General features: G+C 35.9%; 1 long non-coding RNA gene across 1 annotated transcript in view; it reads right to left on the reverse strand.

Moving 5' to 3' along the window:
• Positions 1-802: 802 nt before the first annotated feature.
• LOC124075786 (uncharacterized) overlaps positions 803-16,107 on the reverse strand; it is a 37,172-nt gene continuing 21,867 nt past the window's right edge. Inside the window, exons 3-4 of the long non-coding RNA XR_006846166.2 lie at positions 2,527-2,637; positions 803-2,191 (exon numbers count right to left, since the gene is read on the reverse strand). This is a non-coding gene — a long non-coding RNA (uncharacterized LOC124075786). The remainder of the gene's footprint in view (positions 2,192-2,526; positions 2,638-16,107) is intronic.

Consider the following 16,107-nt stretch of genomic DNA (forward strand, 5'->3'; position numbering starts at 1 on the left):
ATGTGTGAGGACCATGTATTTACATGTAGCATATCTTTTCTTGGAGTCTTCAGTCAAAACGAGCTGCAAGAAAAAGAAATTTGCAACATAAGTGAAGTAAAACACATAAATATGCACAGTTGTTCAATTTAATATTGTCCTGACATGTGCAGTTATTTTCATACCTTTGAGTATTTCACCCAAAAATACCTTGAACATTTATCAAGTCTTGGCTAAAATCCATTTGCTGCATTATAAATACATCTATGAAGGACATTATATATTTCTTGATCTACTTTTTCTCTCTTTAAATTGGCCTAGTGGCTAAAATCTTTTATGCCCAATCACTGACTAGATTTTGCTCTCTCAACGGTTTCCACTCTATTCAAGTTGGGGGCGGGGGGACCCAGCATGGCAGGACATCATCAGCCCCACTAACAGCATCACCAGCTGCATTTACTTACAGAACTTTATGTGCCTGGCATCATGCTAAGTATTCCAAACACATGATCTCAGTTATTCTTCTCAACAATCCAATGTGAGAAGCACTTTTATTAGTTACATCCATTCTCTGGAAAAGGAAACTGAGGCTGAGAGAAATTCAGTAACTCATTCAAGATGATACGGTAAAAGACAGAGCAAGTTTTAAACACAAAAATCTGTCTTGACACCAAAAACCATGCCCTTAGCCCCAATCCCCAAATTGCCCACTTCCAACTTGAAAACAGGTGCCTGGTGATTATAGAACACCCTCCAAAAAACATAGATGTAAAACAAAGGATATTAATGTATTTGGCTAAAATAAACAATGTGATATGTAGACTTCAATGGAAAGCTGTTGATTTTATTCATTTTTTATTCATACCCTATTTTGTCTTGGGGTTCAAATAAATTTAAAATTAAAAATATCTTCATAAAAAAGCAGTTGGTTGTCAAAAACAGAAAATGTTTGAACCAGAGTTATGCCAGCGGCCATGAGCACATGTCTGTCTGCACCCTCTTTCTTCCCAGAGTCTAATGGGAAAGCATGAAGTTGACGTAAACTCCAAGTTTCCTGGGGTTTGGCAGGCTGTTTCTTCCTGAGGGTTGGTATGACCACACAAGCAGTCCACACAGCTGCTCTGGACCAGGCCACTCAGGGTGTGGCCATTTAGATGAGCGTGGGAGGTAGCAGTGAGCTGACCACAGGGCCATGTTCCTGTAATGGCCCTTTCCGAATCCAGGTGGTTAAGGAGGTCTCCATGTTCTCCCCCACCCCTCTTGCACTCCCCCACTTAATGCAGAAAGTTTGGTTGGATGGTGGTAAGCTTCCACTCCAAGCAGAAGAACAAGCTGGGGAGCCAAAATCCCACACCTTTGAGGGTAATGCCAGGTTTCCAAGCAGCCCTGGTGCCTATTTGCAGGAGCACTTGGGTTTACCCAGACCTGTCAGTACACCGTGTGAGCGTTCATCCCACTGATGTGACTAAGCCAGGAACTTGCTCTGCTGTGGAGGTGGGCCTGTCCTTTTCGTTCCTCCAAGGATTTCCTGGGAGTTGAAGGATCACGAGGCATTTCCAGAAGAGCATGTGCAGGTGGCAGGTAAGGTTTCACCTCAGCAGAGAACTAGCACTTTTTTTTTCTTTTTTTTTTTTTTTTTAACGACAAGTCAAAAGCCAGCTATTAACACAGGAGGCTCACAGGGAAAGTCAAAAAAGAAAAGCATATTGGCATTCACATTAGATAGAAAAAGGATCCATGAAGCTGTTAGAAAACCCGGAGGGAAACAGAAGCCAAAGAAGTTTTCCTACTTACACACTAATGATGTTTATCCACACAGGAGACTACTTCTGTGCTAGTACTTTATATACAATTTAGAGGCCATTAAAATTTAATTTAAGATAATTCATTATAAATGTATTTTCTATTGGAAGCTTCAGAACTCAAACATCTCAGTAATCTCTGTTTTTTACTGACACTTGTTTTGCTTCCACCACCAAGGGAAAAGTGCAGGTAGAGTCGCCCACCAAAAATAATTGACTCCTCCCTCCAACCCTGCTGCTGAATATTCAAACACACAGCTGTGGGAGGAAGTGAGAGGCAGAAAACTTGACAGCAAAGAAAATCTCTCTGTTTTCCATAAAATTCAGGCACTTTGGCAGTTGGGAGGTGTGTTTTCCAGAGTGTTAGACACACTTCTTCAGTCCTGATTGAGAATGTTGTTATCAGCATCCTGTAATTGCAAAGGCCAAAATTAAATATTAATTTAAACGACATAGGAATGAACAAAGGGTGGGAGAAGCTGTCTAATAGAAATAACAGAAAAAAAAGTCTATTTCCAAGGGATTATCTACATCAATTTACATGGATAGTTAACTAGGTCCATATCTGAATATTGCATTTCAACATGAAGTAATGAAAATCAATAGAAACGTTAGAATCTAGGCCCTAACCTTTTATCTGACATTGAGCAAGTTACTTATGCATTCTAAGTCTCAGGACTCAACTGAAAAATGCAGTAAAATCATATCTAGGTATTACAGCGTAATAAGAAATGAAATCTCTCACCAGTTGGTAAACTTCATGAGAGCAGCGATCTGAGCTTTTTGTGTTTTTCCTGCACCTTCAGTAGCTGGGATTTTTTGGGCATTCAAATATTTGTTGAATGAATGAGGAGTGCTATGACAATAAAAGAGAAGCCATCTGTGAAATGTCTGTCCCATAACTGTTTAAAAAATGTTAATGCCCTTGTTAACCCCCACTAGATTCCAACTTCTTTCCCATCATATTAATCCAAATGACTAAGGCTAAACTCAAAGTCATAGAACAGGCTTACGTTCAGATAGTCTTATACATTTGCATTATGAATTATCTTTGAGTACTTCTTTTTAACCTCTTGTCAAGTTCATTAGAAGTACTATTGATTGACCTCCAGAAGATATTTCAAATCCATCCACTTCTGGATGTCACCACTGCCCCTATCTATTCTAAGCCATGATTCCCTAAGTGGCTTCTTGCAATAACCTCCTAACTGCCCTCTCTTATTCCACTGTGTCTTTGTCGTGCATTGCTGGATCTCCAGTTTCATTTCTACCATTCTCCCTCCTGCCCATGCTCCAACTCCACTGACCTCCTTTTGGTTCTTCACATCACTCTTTTTGGTCTCAAATCTTCATACTTATTATTAGATCTATTAAAGCATACTTTTACCCCAGCCCTGATGTGGGTGGTTGCTACAAATGCACAAATCACTCAAATATACCTGTTCAGAGAGGTTCCCCTGATTACCATACTTTTTCCATACCATGTTTCTTCATATTGATGATCTATTTGCTCATTTACTAATTCTTGGCTATAATCTGTCCCACCACTTACTGATTATGCAGTTGGGCAACATACATAATCCCTCTTATCTATGTTATCTTCACCTAGAAGATAAAGGTGATAAATATTACTAATGTAACTAGAGTTGTGGTAAATCCAGGGGGTATCATGTGAAAAGAGTTACCTAGAATATATACTTGCTCACTGAGCATTAGCTATGTTTATTATTTTATTGTTATTTTCACCGGCCACAATACAGTTTCTGTAAGGGTGGGATCCACATCTGTGTTTTTTTTCATCACTGTATTGTTATTTCCTGGAGCTGTGCTGACCCTAACTCATAAAGAAATGTTAACTAAATGAGTAAATTCCACCTAAGCAGGGCATTTCCGTTGAAGAGCTACTTGTGAATCAATACACAGACGTGTTGAAATGTACATAGGTTAGTTTGCTGAAGTACATCATATAAGATAGAAAAGAGGACTTGTTCTGTGACCATGTCTCACCAACCCTCCCACAACCACTCTGGTGAAGCCACAGGAATGACCTTGGAAGCCTCCTAAGAGGTCTCCCTTCTCCTACTTTCATCTCCCTACAATCTATTCTCTGCACAGAAGTCATGTGATCCTACTAATATATCAGGTTATGCCATATGTGCTTTTAAAATTGTCCAATGTGCATGGGGATATAACTCAGTAGTAGAGCACTTGCCTAGCCTGCACAAGATCCTGGATTTGATCCCTAAAACTGAAGGAAAAAAAATCCTTCACTGGCTTCTTATCCGACATGGAAGAAATTTCAAATTCTTTGCTGTAGCCTAAGACTTACACATTCTAGCTGCTGCCTCACTCTTCAAACTCATCTTCTCTCACTCTGTTCCCTGGTGCCACCCTCCCGCACAACTGACCACACAACTGATCAGGGAAAAAGTAGGTTTAAAAATCATGATAGAATTGAACATAAACTTTTGGGACTAGGGTTATAACTCAGTGGTAGAAGTATCAGAGAGGAAATGGGAGGAATGAAAGACTGACCAAGAGATCCAGTATTTGCAGAGAAGAAATAACCTCTCCCCCCACCGCCAAAATACAAATTTTAACAAATACATAAAGTTACAATTTAAGAAAAATTTATTGAAATATGGATTTGAATCTCTATATCACAAGGACAAGCTGTGCCAGGAATGGTTATTTAAAGTTGAGTTCTCTTTTTATTGTCAGGTATATACTGTTTACATTATATTTCTTCACCATAAGCTTCAATGTGTGTTGCTCATAATTGTGCAGTTAGACTCATTTAGTGAAAACCGTGAGTCCTTTTGCTGCAATTTTCTTAGTTTATCTCTTGATTGTTTGAAAATTTTCTTCTAGTAGTTTCCTTCTAGTAGTGTCCATGAGGACAATATTCTAAGAATTCGCCCATATTTAAGATCATCTGTACTTTTTATTTCTGTGTGACAGTGTGGCTCTCTTTCTTTGTGGAGTATTCCACAGGCATTGCTCCATTGTTTTTCTTATTGATAAGTGCTTAGTGATTCTGATATATCCTTCCTTATTAAGTAATAATTTTTTTCCTGGCTGTTTAATCCTTTCTTTATTTTAAACTTGTATATTTTTGTTAGGATGAGAGGAAAAGAAAAGGATGTGATTAGAATGGTGAAATTCCACCTTCAAGAGCCAAGAATCAAATGCTACTATTTTGAACTGGCAGATAACCATATACAATTCTACCAAAAAAAAAAAAAAAAAAAAAAAGACATTAAGAAAGGTGGGCTGGGGATGTGTCTCAAGTGGTAGCGTGCTCACCTGGTATGCACGGGGCACTGGGTTCTATCCTCAGCACCACTTAAAAGTAAAATAAGGATGTTGTGTCCACTGAAAACTAAAAAATAAATATTAAAAAATTCTCTCTCTCTCTCTCTCTCTCTCTCTCTCTCTCTCTCTCTCTAGCTCTTTCTTTCTCTCTCTTTCGTAAGAAAAAAAAAAAAAAAGAAGAAAGGTAATTGAACCGGGCATGGTGGTACATGCCTGTAATCCCAGAAACACAGGCAGCTGAGGCAGAAGATGGAAAAGTTTGAGGCCAGACTCAGCAATTTAAGGAGACTCTATCTCAAAATGAAAAATAAAAAGGACTGGGAATGTATCTAATTTAAGCACCCCTAGTTCAATCTCTGGTACAAAAAAAAAGAAAGAAAGGAAGGGAGGGAAGGAGGGAGGGAGGGAGGGAAAGGAAGAGAAAGGAAGGGAGGGAAGGAGGGATGAATGGAGGGAAAGAAAGAAAGGTAATTCACTAAATCTCTGGAGAGAGAAAAGGAAGCAATAGTAAAGAAACAGCCTTCATCATTGTTCATAAGAGACAACTAATAGATACTAGTATCCAAAGATTAGGACTAATGGTATTATATTAAGATAGAGTTATGAAAATACTAAAAGAAAAATCTAAGCCTCACTAAATATCAGCAAAAACTTCACACTGAAAACAATAAGCAAACATACCATATTGTAACTGACTTTTTAAAAGAGTTATAAATCAGAAATATGATATAAATTAATAAAATGAACATCACTTTGATCATTATCAATAAATGTAAATTGCTTTGATTCATCAATATTAAGGAAAGCATTTACAGACTGAATCACAAAGTAAAACCCAACTCTATGCCAAATACAAGGAAAATCCGAAGATAAAGTGATTCTAAGGCCTGAAAATGAATGGATGATTATATATATTTGTACATACACACACACACACACATAAAATGAAAGTCACAATATTTATATCAGACAATGTGGAATGCAGGAAAAAAGCATTAAATGAAACAAAGAATAGAATTTAATAATGCCAAAGCATATAATCCCCAATGAAGATATAATACTTAATATGGCTATATAACAAATAAAATAACCATAAGATACACTGAGCAAAAATTACAGGAGACAAAGGAAACTAAAACACACACACATACACACACACATTTTGGGAGACCTCAGTTCACCTCTCAAGTGCATGACTCATTAAATAAACAAAAGCCAAAGATTTAGAAATATCACAAATTGCATAATTGATATAATATAAGTTATTAAAATATTATAAATTCTGCTGCCTGAAAAATAGAGTATATCATTTTTTTCAAAATGATAGGAAACAGAAAACTTAATAAAATCTAATTACAGAATCATATAAACAACATTCTTTAGTCACAATAACCACAGTATTAATGACTATATAAATATTCTAAATAATATATTAGCAAACTGAATCCAAAAGCTCATTTAAAAAAATAAAACAACATTATCAAATGAGGTAATGAGGGTTCAGTTCTAGAAACTCTATTAATGCAGCTCATTGTATTGACAGATCCAAAGCATCTCTCCATAGACACTAAAAATTGGACAAAATTTATCAGCCTTTCTTGATATAACAAACACAAAATACAGAAAAAAATTAACAATATAAAACTAGAACAAGGCATCTTAGCATGATAATATGTGTCTGTTTTAATTCAAAGCCATCATACCTTCTTGACCTTCATGAGAACCTCTTAACTGTGCCGCCTAGTACCCAGTAAGACCACCACTATTGACACTGTGATAGAGTTATTAGTCTAAAAATTACCCAGTAGAAAGAAACTATAAGTATAAAAAATGGATGAGATGAATTAAAATACCACTAATGGTGGATGACATAGTAATGGAAGATTAGAAGATTGAAGATATTTTATTAACAGCTACTACAAACAGTAGGATAGCTCAATTATATTATCAAGTACAAAATCATCATACAAAAAACAGTAGTTTACATATACTCAAACAATCTTTTGGAAGATTTAATGGAAGAAAAGATTTCACATATAACAGTAACAAAAATATATTAAGAAAATGTGAGACCTATTAAAAATGAAACTTAAAACACCACTGAAGGCAAAAAAATAGCTTTCTAAAAATAAAAGGACCATATTATTATGAAAATTAATTTGTAAATTTAACAAAATCTCACTGAAAACTCAACAGTTTTAAGCTACATCACCTGATGTTAAATTTAGTAAAAAGAATAAACATAGAAGTGGGACCAGCACTAAAACACATTAAGGCATTTTTAAAAGCTTAAATAATTTAGAGTATCATACTGGTCTACTAGCAAAACAGAATGCCCAGAAGTAAGTACACCCAGATACATACAGAAATTGAATGCATAAAAAGGATACCATCTCAAATCACTGGGAAAAAGAAGTAGTCAATAAATGTTATAGGGATAAGTAAAGTAATATTCATGCCTTACCTCATATGCCATGATAAATTCTATATGTACCAAAGTTTTTTTTTAACAACACAATAATTGAATAATCAGAAGAAAACTTGAAAATTTTTTCTTTACAAATTTGGAGTTAACAAGAACTAGCTAACCTTTCATGACTCAAAATCCCCAAGTCAGAAATTATTTCATTGGTACTTTTTGTTACAGAAAAATAAATTTTTTATGGAAAGAAGCATCATAAACAAACTTCTAAAAAGACAACTAAGGGAAATATTTACAGCTCTTATCACAAAGAGCTGTGCTTCCTAAAATGTAAGTTGACAAAATCATAACCTTTTGAAACATAGAAAAAGCAAATAAAATTTTCTATTAATAAACAACTATATAGTTAACTTTACTCATTAAAAAAGAGAAACGTAAATTAAAACTGCAGATGAAAGACCATTTTCTCTCAGTTGGCAAAAATCCAAAGTTATCTAACATACTCTATTGATAAGACTCTGGAGGGAAAGGCATTTTCTCATGCATTCTGATAGGAGTATAAATTAAGAAATGTACTAGTGTCTATGAAAACTAGAAATGCTCCCCTTTCAGTCTAACAAATATTTTCACTGTTAGGAAACCATATATCAGGAATTTGTGAAATAGTGTATGTACAGGATTATTCACTGCAATGAAAAATTTGGAAATATCCTAATGTCTACCAATATGTAACTAGGTAAATAAATAGTAGTATATCCATATAATGTCATTATACATAATTATTTAAAACTGAATTCAGAGCCTCCCCAAGTACTGAAATCTAGTAGTTTTCAAGGTATATTAAATAAAACCAGTGTAACTACATGAAAATAGAGCAGTGTACAATAGTTTATTAAGAAAAAAAGTAAAGAGTAAACAATGTGTCACTTATTTATTAAAAAGGAGAAAAATAATATATCTACACTTGCTTTCATATGTGGAAAAATATTCTAGAAGAATACTCAAGGAATTAATAGCTGTTACCTATCAGGCTGAACTAAGGGCTGAGCTAATGTAAGAAACGTATATAAATGACACTTCACCATATAATTTCAAATGTTTTTGACCCACAAGCATGTCTTACCTGCAGGGCACAGTGGCACATGCCTCTAGTCCCAACAGCTTGAGAGGCTAAGGCAGGAGAATCACAAATTCAAAGCCATCCTCAGCGAAAGTGAGGCACTAAGCAACTCAGTGAGACCCTGTCTCTAAATAAGATACAAACATAGGGCTGGGGATGTAGCTTAGTGGCCAAGTGCCCCTGAGTTCAATCCCTGGTACCAAAAAAAAAAAAAAAAAAAATGCCATACTTATTAAAAATTAAAATTTAAAAATTTAAATAAAAAAGAACAACTTGGCATGAAGCTAATACTGATTTATTGCTTTTTTCATTTACCATAATTATAGCTATCATTTAAGCAACGTTATCTAGTAAAATTTGAAGGCATTAATTGAGTCTTCAGCTCACTATGCATTATTTCCTTTTATTTGATAAAAATTTAACATTTACATAATCCTCAACATTTCCAGCAGGAAATTGCATAACAGAGTCAAACAACAAAACTGATGACTTTGAAACTATAAATGGTTTCATTCAAAATACTTCATCAAGAGTGTAGTTTTGGGGGCTGGGGATGTGGCTCAAGCGGTAGCGCGCTCGCCTGGCATGCGTGCAGCCTGGGTTCAATCCTCAGCACCACATACAAACAAAGATGTTGTGTCCACCAAATACTGAAAAATAAATACTAAAACTCTCTCTCTCTCCCTCTCTCTCTTCCTCTTTCTTTAAAAAAAAAAAAAAAGAGTGTAGTTTCTGGTCATTTTTTTTAATTGAAAGAATTGTTATGATCAAAGTTTTTGTTTTTATTTTTTAGAGCAGTTTGAGATTCACAGTACAGTTGGGAAGGGAAGAAGGTATAGAGATTTCCTGTTTATCCCCTGCCCCCACATATGGATAGCCTTCTCTATGATCAACATCTCCCTACATTTGTTAAAATTGCTGAACCTGTATTGATACATCATTATCACCCAAAGTTCATACTTACATGAGGGTTTCCTTTAGGGTTCACTCTTGGTATTTTACCTTACATGGGTTTGGACAGATACAGAATGGCATATATCGACCATTATAGTATTATACAGATTATTTTCACTGCCCCAAACATCCTCTGTGCTTTCCCTGTTCATCTCTCTTCCCCTACTATCCCCTGACAACTACTGATCTTCTTACCATCTCTATCATTTTGTCTTTTACAGATTGTGATATACTTGGGATCAGACAGTATTTCAGATTGGCTTCTTTCAGTTAATGACATATGTTTTTTCCTCCTTGTCTTTTCTTGGCTTGATAGCTCATATTTTTTTATAGCACTGAATAATATCCCATTTTCTTGATATACCACAGTTTATTAATTCCCCTAGTGGAAAACATTTGGTTGCTTCCAAGTTTGAGCAGTTAGGAAAAAAATCTGCTATAAACCTTTGTGTGCAAGTTCTTGTGTGGATATAAATTTTTAACTTCTTTGGATAAATACCAAAGAACACAACTAGGTAAATTCCAATGATCTAGATCACACTTTATGGTACCTTGGCATACATAGGATAGGTTTAATTTTAAAAGACACTGCCACACTGCTTTCCCAAGGGGCCGTACCATTTCACATTACCATTGTACAGTTACCAATGAATAAGAAGCTCTCTTGCTCCACTCTCTTGACAGTATTTAGTGTTGCCAAAATTCTGAATTTTGGCCATTCTAGTAGATATATAATGACATTTCTTTGTTTTAATTTTCATAATCAACATGCTTTTAATAATAAATAAAAGTTCACTTAGTTCACAAATACTGGCCATAAATATCAAAGGGTGTAAAATACACAGTTGTACAAAGATTCTAGGGTTTAGATATGCTATCTATTTTTAATTAATTTCTAAGTCTAGAATATTAAATGAAAGAAATTTCACTTATCGCTCATTTATCCCAAATTCTTTCAGAGTATTTGACTGCAATGGGTTAAGAGGTGGTTAGTTTCTACTTGTCCCCATACCCACATGCATAGTTATCTTGATTCCAGATGAACCAGTACCACTACATTCCCCTTCTGTCGTGAATCTGCCACTCAATGGAGCCATTTCAGCTCCCATGTCATACAGCTCAGTCAAGATCAGAGCCAGCACTATCCTCTTCTGATAAAAATAAGAAAATAACCCAAAGAAGAAGGCATTCTTACTTTTTTATTATTATATCTCTACATTAGATTCAGAGTCAATATTCAGAGGTATATATATATGACTATCTATATATATAAAAATAACTTAGCAAGGTCTTAAGCAACTTAGTGAGACCCTGTCTCAATACTTAAAAAAACTAAAAGGACTGGGGATGTTGCTAACTGGTGAAGCACCCTTGAGTTCAATCCCTAGTACCAAAAAAAGAAAAGAAAGTAGAGTTGTAAAGATTTAACTATAAGCATTCAAGTTTTTATAACAATTGTAATACAAATATTTTGTTTAGCCAAATGATGCTTCTTAGTATTTTGAAAACCACCTGCAAAACTTAGCCCTGGAAATAGTGAACAGAGACTGTTGTCGGTGGCCAAAGTACCACCTTGCAAAGGGCGTAGAAATAACGTACTTCTGATTCAGTTTACATTATATAGTCTGAACTTGAGCAACACCATTGCTGACACAACATATTCATAAGGAGAGGGGACTTTCCTGTTCATTTTTTGAAACTTTGTAACCTTGGTTTCTAGGTCTCCTTGTTTGGGGAAAAAAAGAGAAAAATAATTACTTCCTGATGATTTTTCTACTAAGAAAAAAAAATCTTTATTAAAAAAACTATTAGGAAATGATCATGCTTTACATAAAGATATGCAAGTGATAATTTTTGTTGTTTAATTGCATTTAATATCTTGTCATGCATTACTGTTTTTATTTTGTAAGTATGTACAAGAAAATAAAAAGTAAAACCCTACTGTTTACTGGGTGTTTTTAAGGGTGTTCAGTATAACAAAGGCTGAACAAACCACATAATTGTGACAATTACTATGGCAACTAACAACATTTTCAAATCCAAAGACCCACTCGGGAGGCTGCCCACGCAGCTCTTAGAACTGGCATGTACTTCCGCCTCAATGTACAGCCTGCGTATCTGGAAGGCCAGGCCATCTTGTAATCACAGTGAGCAAAACTACCTACATTAACTCTGCTACTTTATTTTCAGTTGACTCCTTTGTGTGTCAGTCGGCATCTCCTGCAGCACTCCATTCAAAAATGGAGACCAAAGAATTGCCATGCTGGTCTGCAGAAACTGCATACAGAGCCTGAAGCAAACGTGGTACTAAATTAGCAAAACCGTCCATATGTTTTCTCCTCTGTGCACTCCAAGTCATGAAAATAAATTCTCCCAAAATAACTCTTCTATCACATAATGTATCTTCTATCTTCTAGTGAATCAGATCATCATTTTAGTCTGTCTGATTTAATTTTCTAAAACCAACTCCCTCATATCCGAGAGAGCCTTTCCTTAAATAAATGCCACACGGGAAAGCTGATATGTAATAGAATTGTAAATGTTGTAAATGGTTCTGTTTAAATTGGGTTGGGACGTCCTGTTTTGTTTTGAGAGACAGCAGAACTTTAGGAATCTTTGAGATGATTGTCCTGCTCAGATAAAGGAAAGGTGGGGAGAGTGAAAAGAAAAACCCTTCATCTGGCAACATCTCCTTCCACGGAAGAGAAAGAAGTCCATTGGACAGAATTCCACTTCGCTCAGCAAACATCACTGTGTCACTTTCTCTTCCTACTTCTGGCTCAGCAGAAACAGGAACTTTTAGGGCAAAAAAGCCAGAGGAAGTGAACTGCATCTTCTTAGCAGGACTGACACACACAAAAAAACAAACTTAAGTTTCCCCTTCAGCAAAAACATCCTAACAATTAACAACCGAACATTCACAGGGTGCTTGTAATATAGCAATCATTGCCAAAAGTACTTTACAGAGATAGATCCATATTAGTCCTTATTTTCAGTGCTCCGCTCTTGTTCCCATTGTACAGATGAGAAAATGAGTGCACCGAAGACTAAGCCACTTATCAGGTGTAGGGAGAGTAGAGCTAATATTTCAATCCAAATAGTTTGTTTTCAGGTTCTAAAACCTGAAAAGATTTTTGAGTCCCCAAAAATGTACAATGCTTTTCCTTGGAGTCTGTTGACTTTCAAAGTCTGAAAGAAAAAAAAAAAAAAAGCAGAACAAAAGCATACTCTACAACGTTGTGTTTGATGGGATCATTTAATAAAATGTCACCAGTGTATGGTTCAGGCTAGGAAGTTAAAAGAACTAAGGCTCCCAACAACCAGCCAATGACAGCTTACCTAAGTGGCCACACCACTGTTTTAAAAAGTGAGAAAACCTAACTTTGGTAAGAAAGAAGTACTTAGTAAATGGAGGCAAAATATAAGTAACTAGATTATTTGTGATTTATGGCTAGGAAATGTGGTTTATTTAAACAGCTACCTTAACCAATAATTTCTACTTTTTGCCCACAGAAATCTTTCTGTATTTGTTTTTCTATTCCTGCCATAATCAAGTACCACAAACTTAGCAGCATAAAACAAAAATTTAGTATTTCATAGCTCAATAACTTAACAAACCAATGTGGTTTTCATTGAGGTGTCTGCAGACACCATTTCTTTCTGGAGATTGCAAAGAAGAATCCATTTCTTGCTTATTTGAGTTATTTGCACAATTTATCTTTCTAAGGGTAAAACTAAAGTCTCCATTTTCATGCTTCCTGTAAACTGAGACCCAGCACCAAGAGGCATCCCCATTCCTTGACTCTTGGTCCCCTTTCTCCACCTGCAAAGCCAGCAATGATAGGTTGATTCCTACAGATCTCTCCTTCTTCTTCTATTTCATCTCTCTAACTCAACCAGGAAGGGTCTTTTCTGTTTAAGTATTCACGTGGTTAAATTGGGCCTACCCGGTCAATTCAAAACGATTTTCTGATCTCAAAGTCCACGCCTTTAATTATATCTGCAAAGTTCTTTGCCAACTAAGGCAACATTTACAGTCTGACAAAATTTCACATATTTACACTTCCAGTTCTGGAGATTAAGGTATGCACATCCTTGGGGAACCATTATTCTGATTTCTCACTTATAAGAATCCAATTGCAAGCCAGACTCAGTAGAGCACACCTGTAATCCCTCCTGGTTGAAATTCTGAGGCAGGAGGATTGCGAGTTCAAAACCAGCCTCAGCAATTTAACAATGCCCTAAGCAACTCAGTGAGACCCTGTCTCTAAATTTTATATATATATATATAAATTTTTTATATATATATATATATAGGCTAGAGATATGGCTCAGTGGTTAAGCACCCCCTTGGTTCTATCCCTGTACCAAAAAAACAAACCTTAAAAAAAAATAAGAATGCAATTGCAAAGTTTTATTTGTTCTTTTTTTCCTCTTTAACACTTTTATTGAAGTATAATTAATGTATTAAAACTGCACACCTTTAAAATGTACAATTTTATGAGTTTCTACATAGTATGCCCCCATAAATCCCTCACTACAATTAAGGTAATGAATATATCTATCATCCATAAAAATTTCTTCATGCCCTTTGTTAGTTTACTCCTTCTTCCCTCACCCCATCCCCAGAAAAATGTTAATCCGTTTTCTGTCAATATAGATGAGTGAACGTTTCCTTTAATTTCATATAAAGGGAAGTATAAAGAATGGACTCTATTTATTTGTTTGGCTTGGTTTCTTTCACTCAGCATAATTATTTTAAGATTTTTCTGTATTCTGACATGAATCAATAATGTCCCAACCATTCCACTTTGAGATGCTATGGTTTTATTATTTCCATATGGAGCAGGGTATTCGGATGAGGGGAAAAAAAAAAAAGACCAGACTAAAAATAGCTATAGCTTTTCTAATCCCTAATCCAACCCAAAGTTTTAGAGACAAATATATAAACCCCAGGACTTGAAATCCACGACACTCAATGTTTTATTATATCAGCTAATATTTTCTATATCATGAATCTTTTCCAAAACAATAAAACTTAAAACCATAGTCGCTTTTCTGTCAATCAATAATTTGTGCTGGGTTTTGCTGGGCAGTTCTTCTGCTAGAATTGGCTAAGCTCCTCGGAGGCTTTGGTCAGTGGGTAGATTGACCAGGAGCTGATTGAATGTCTGGTTCAAAGTCTGGTGGTTGGTACTGGTGATCAGTTTTTGTGGCTGCTGGCAGGGTGAGAGGATGGCTGGCTGGAAGACTCCTGCCAATTAGTCCAGGTTTGTGTTGAAATCACAGGGTTCCCAAGAACAACAAAAGTGTGCAAACCCTAATACACAACCACCTTTCAAGATTCTGTTTGTTAATGCCCATAAGTCACGTGAGAAAGTCCAGACTAAAGGGTTAAGAAAAAGACTTTCCCTCTTGACGAGAGTAACAGCAAACAAACATTGCACAGGGGCAGGCAGAAGGATGGGATTTCTAGTAACAATTTCAGCATCCCACATCTATCCCTCCTTCTCCTTCATTACCTTCATTTCCTCACTTCCCATTCATGCCTCAAGGCACATCTCAAATTCAATGTCCTTATCCATCACTCAGAAGAATTTACTCTATTATTTCCTATGTTACCAATGAGCTTATTTCTTGCTAAATCCTAGGAAAATTTTTCACTTTTATTCATCATCTCATTTGGAGTCTTGATTTTTTCTTAGATATTTCTTCACAGTTTCCTTTATGGAAAAAGTGTGTAGCATTGTGCCTGACTCAATATATGCACTTAAAATCTTGTTTGTTAAACGGATGGTTGAGTGAATAAATTTTAAAAACAAATAAAATAAGATTGTGTTCCCCTACCCACTGATTAAATGTTGCCGGTTTTCCAGGCTTCAGTTTCTACTTATATGTTGATGACTTCTAATTTTATGTCTCCACTCCAAATCTCTTTCCTGTACTTCAGCCATGCCTACGCAACCTCTGACTGTGTTTTCTTCCCAATGACACTTCAGAGTCAATCTGCCAGAATCTGATCTCACTAATCTCACTCCCAGACCTTGTTCCTTTCACATTCTTCCTCTTTCTGCCAGTCACCCAAGCCAAAAAATCCAAGTGTCATCTTGGCTCCACCCCATCGGTCACAATGTCCTGTTGTTTCATCCTTTTCAAATTGGCCCCCTTCCCTCCATCCACGTCATTTCTATTATTTTTAAGTTCTCATTCATTTTCATCTTAATGCTTATAATCACCATCTAACTTGGTGTTTGCGAAAGCTTTCTCAAGGCAGGAATAATCTGAGATGCTTGCTAAAACAACGATTATTGATGTGGTGCAAGTCTTCTTGTGTCAGAGGCTACTGGAAGGGGTCTTTCAACAGCACCCCAGATGAGCCTTTTTATCAGGTACTTTGGGAAAACACTGTCCTAATTTGCCTCCCTGCCTTCAGAGTGCTGCCAGATTGACCTGTTTAAAATGCAAATCTAATCTTATCACTGGCTCTCTTCATGGTGTCTAGGATAAGAACCACA

The sequence above is a fragment of the Marmota monax genome, unplaced genomic scaffold (genome assembly GCF_021218885.2).
Source record: "Marmota monax isolate L192 unplaced genomic scaffold, Marmota_monax_Labrador192_F-V1.1 WCK01_AAM20220418_F8-fsc00036, whole genome shotgun sequence".
Lineage (NCBI taxonomy): Eukaryota > Metazoa > Chordata > Mammalia > Rodentia > Sciuridae > Marmota > Marmota monax.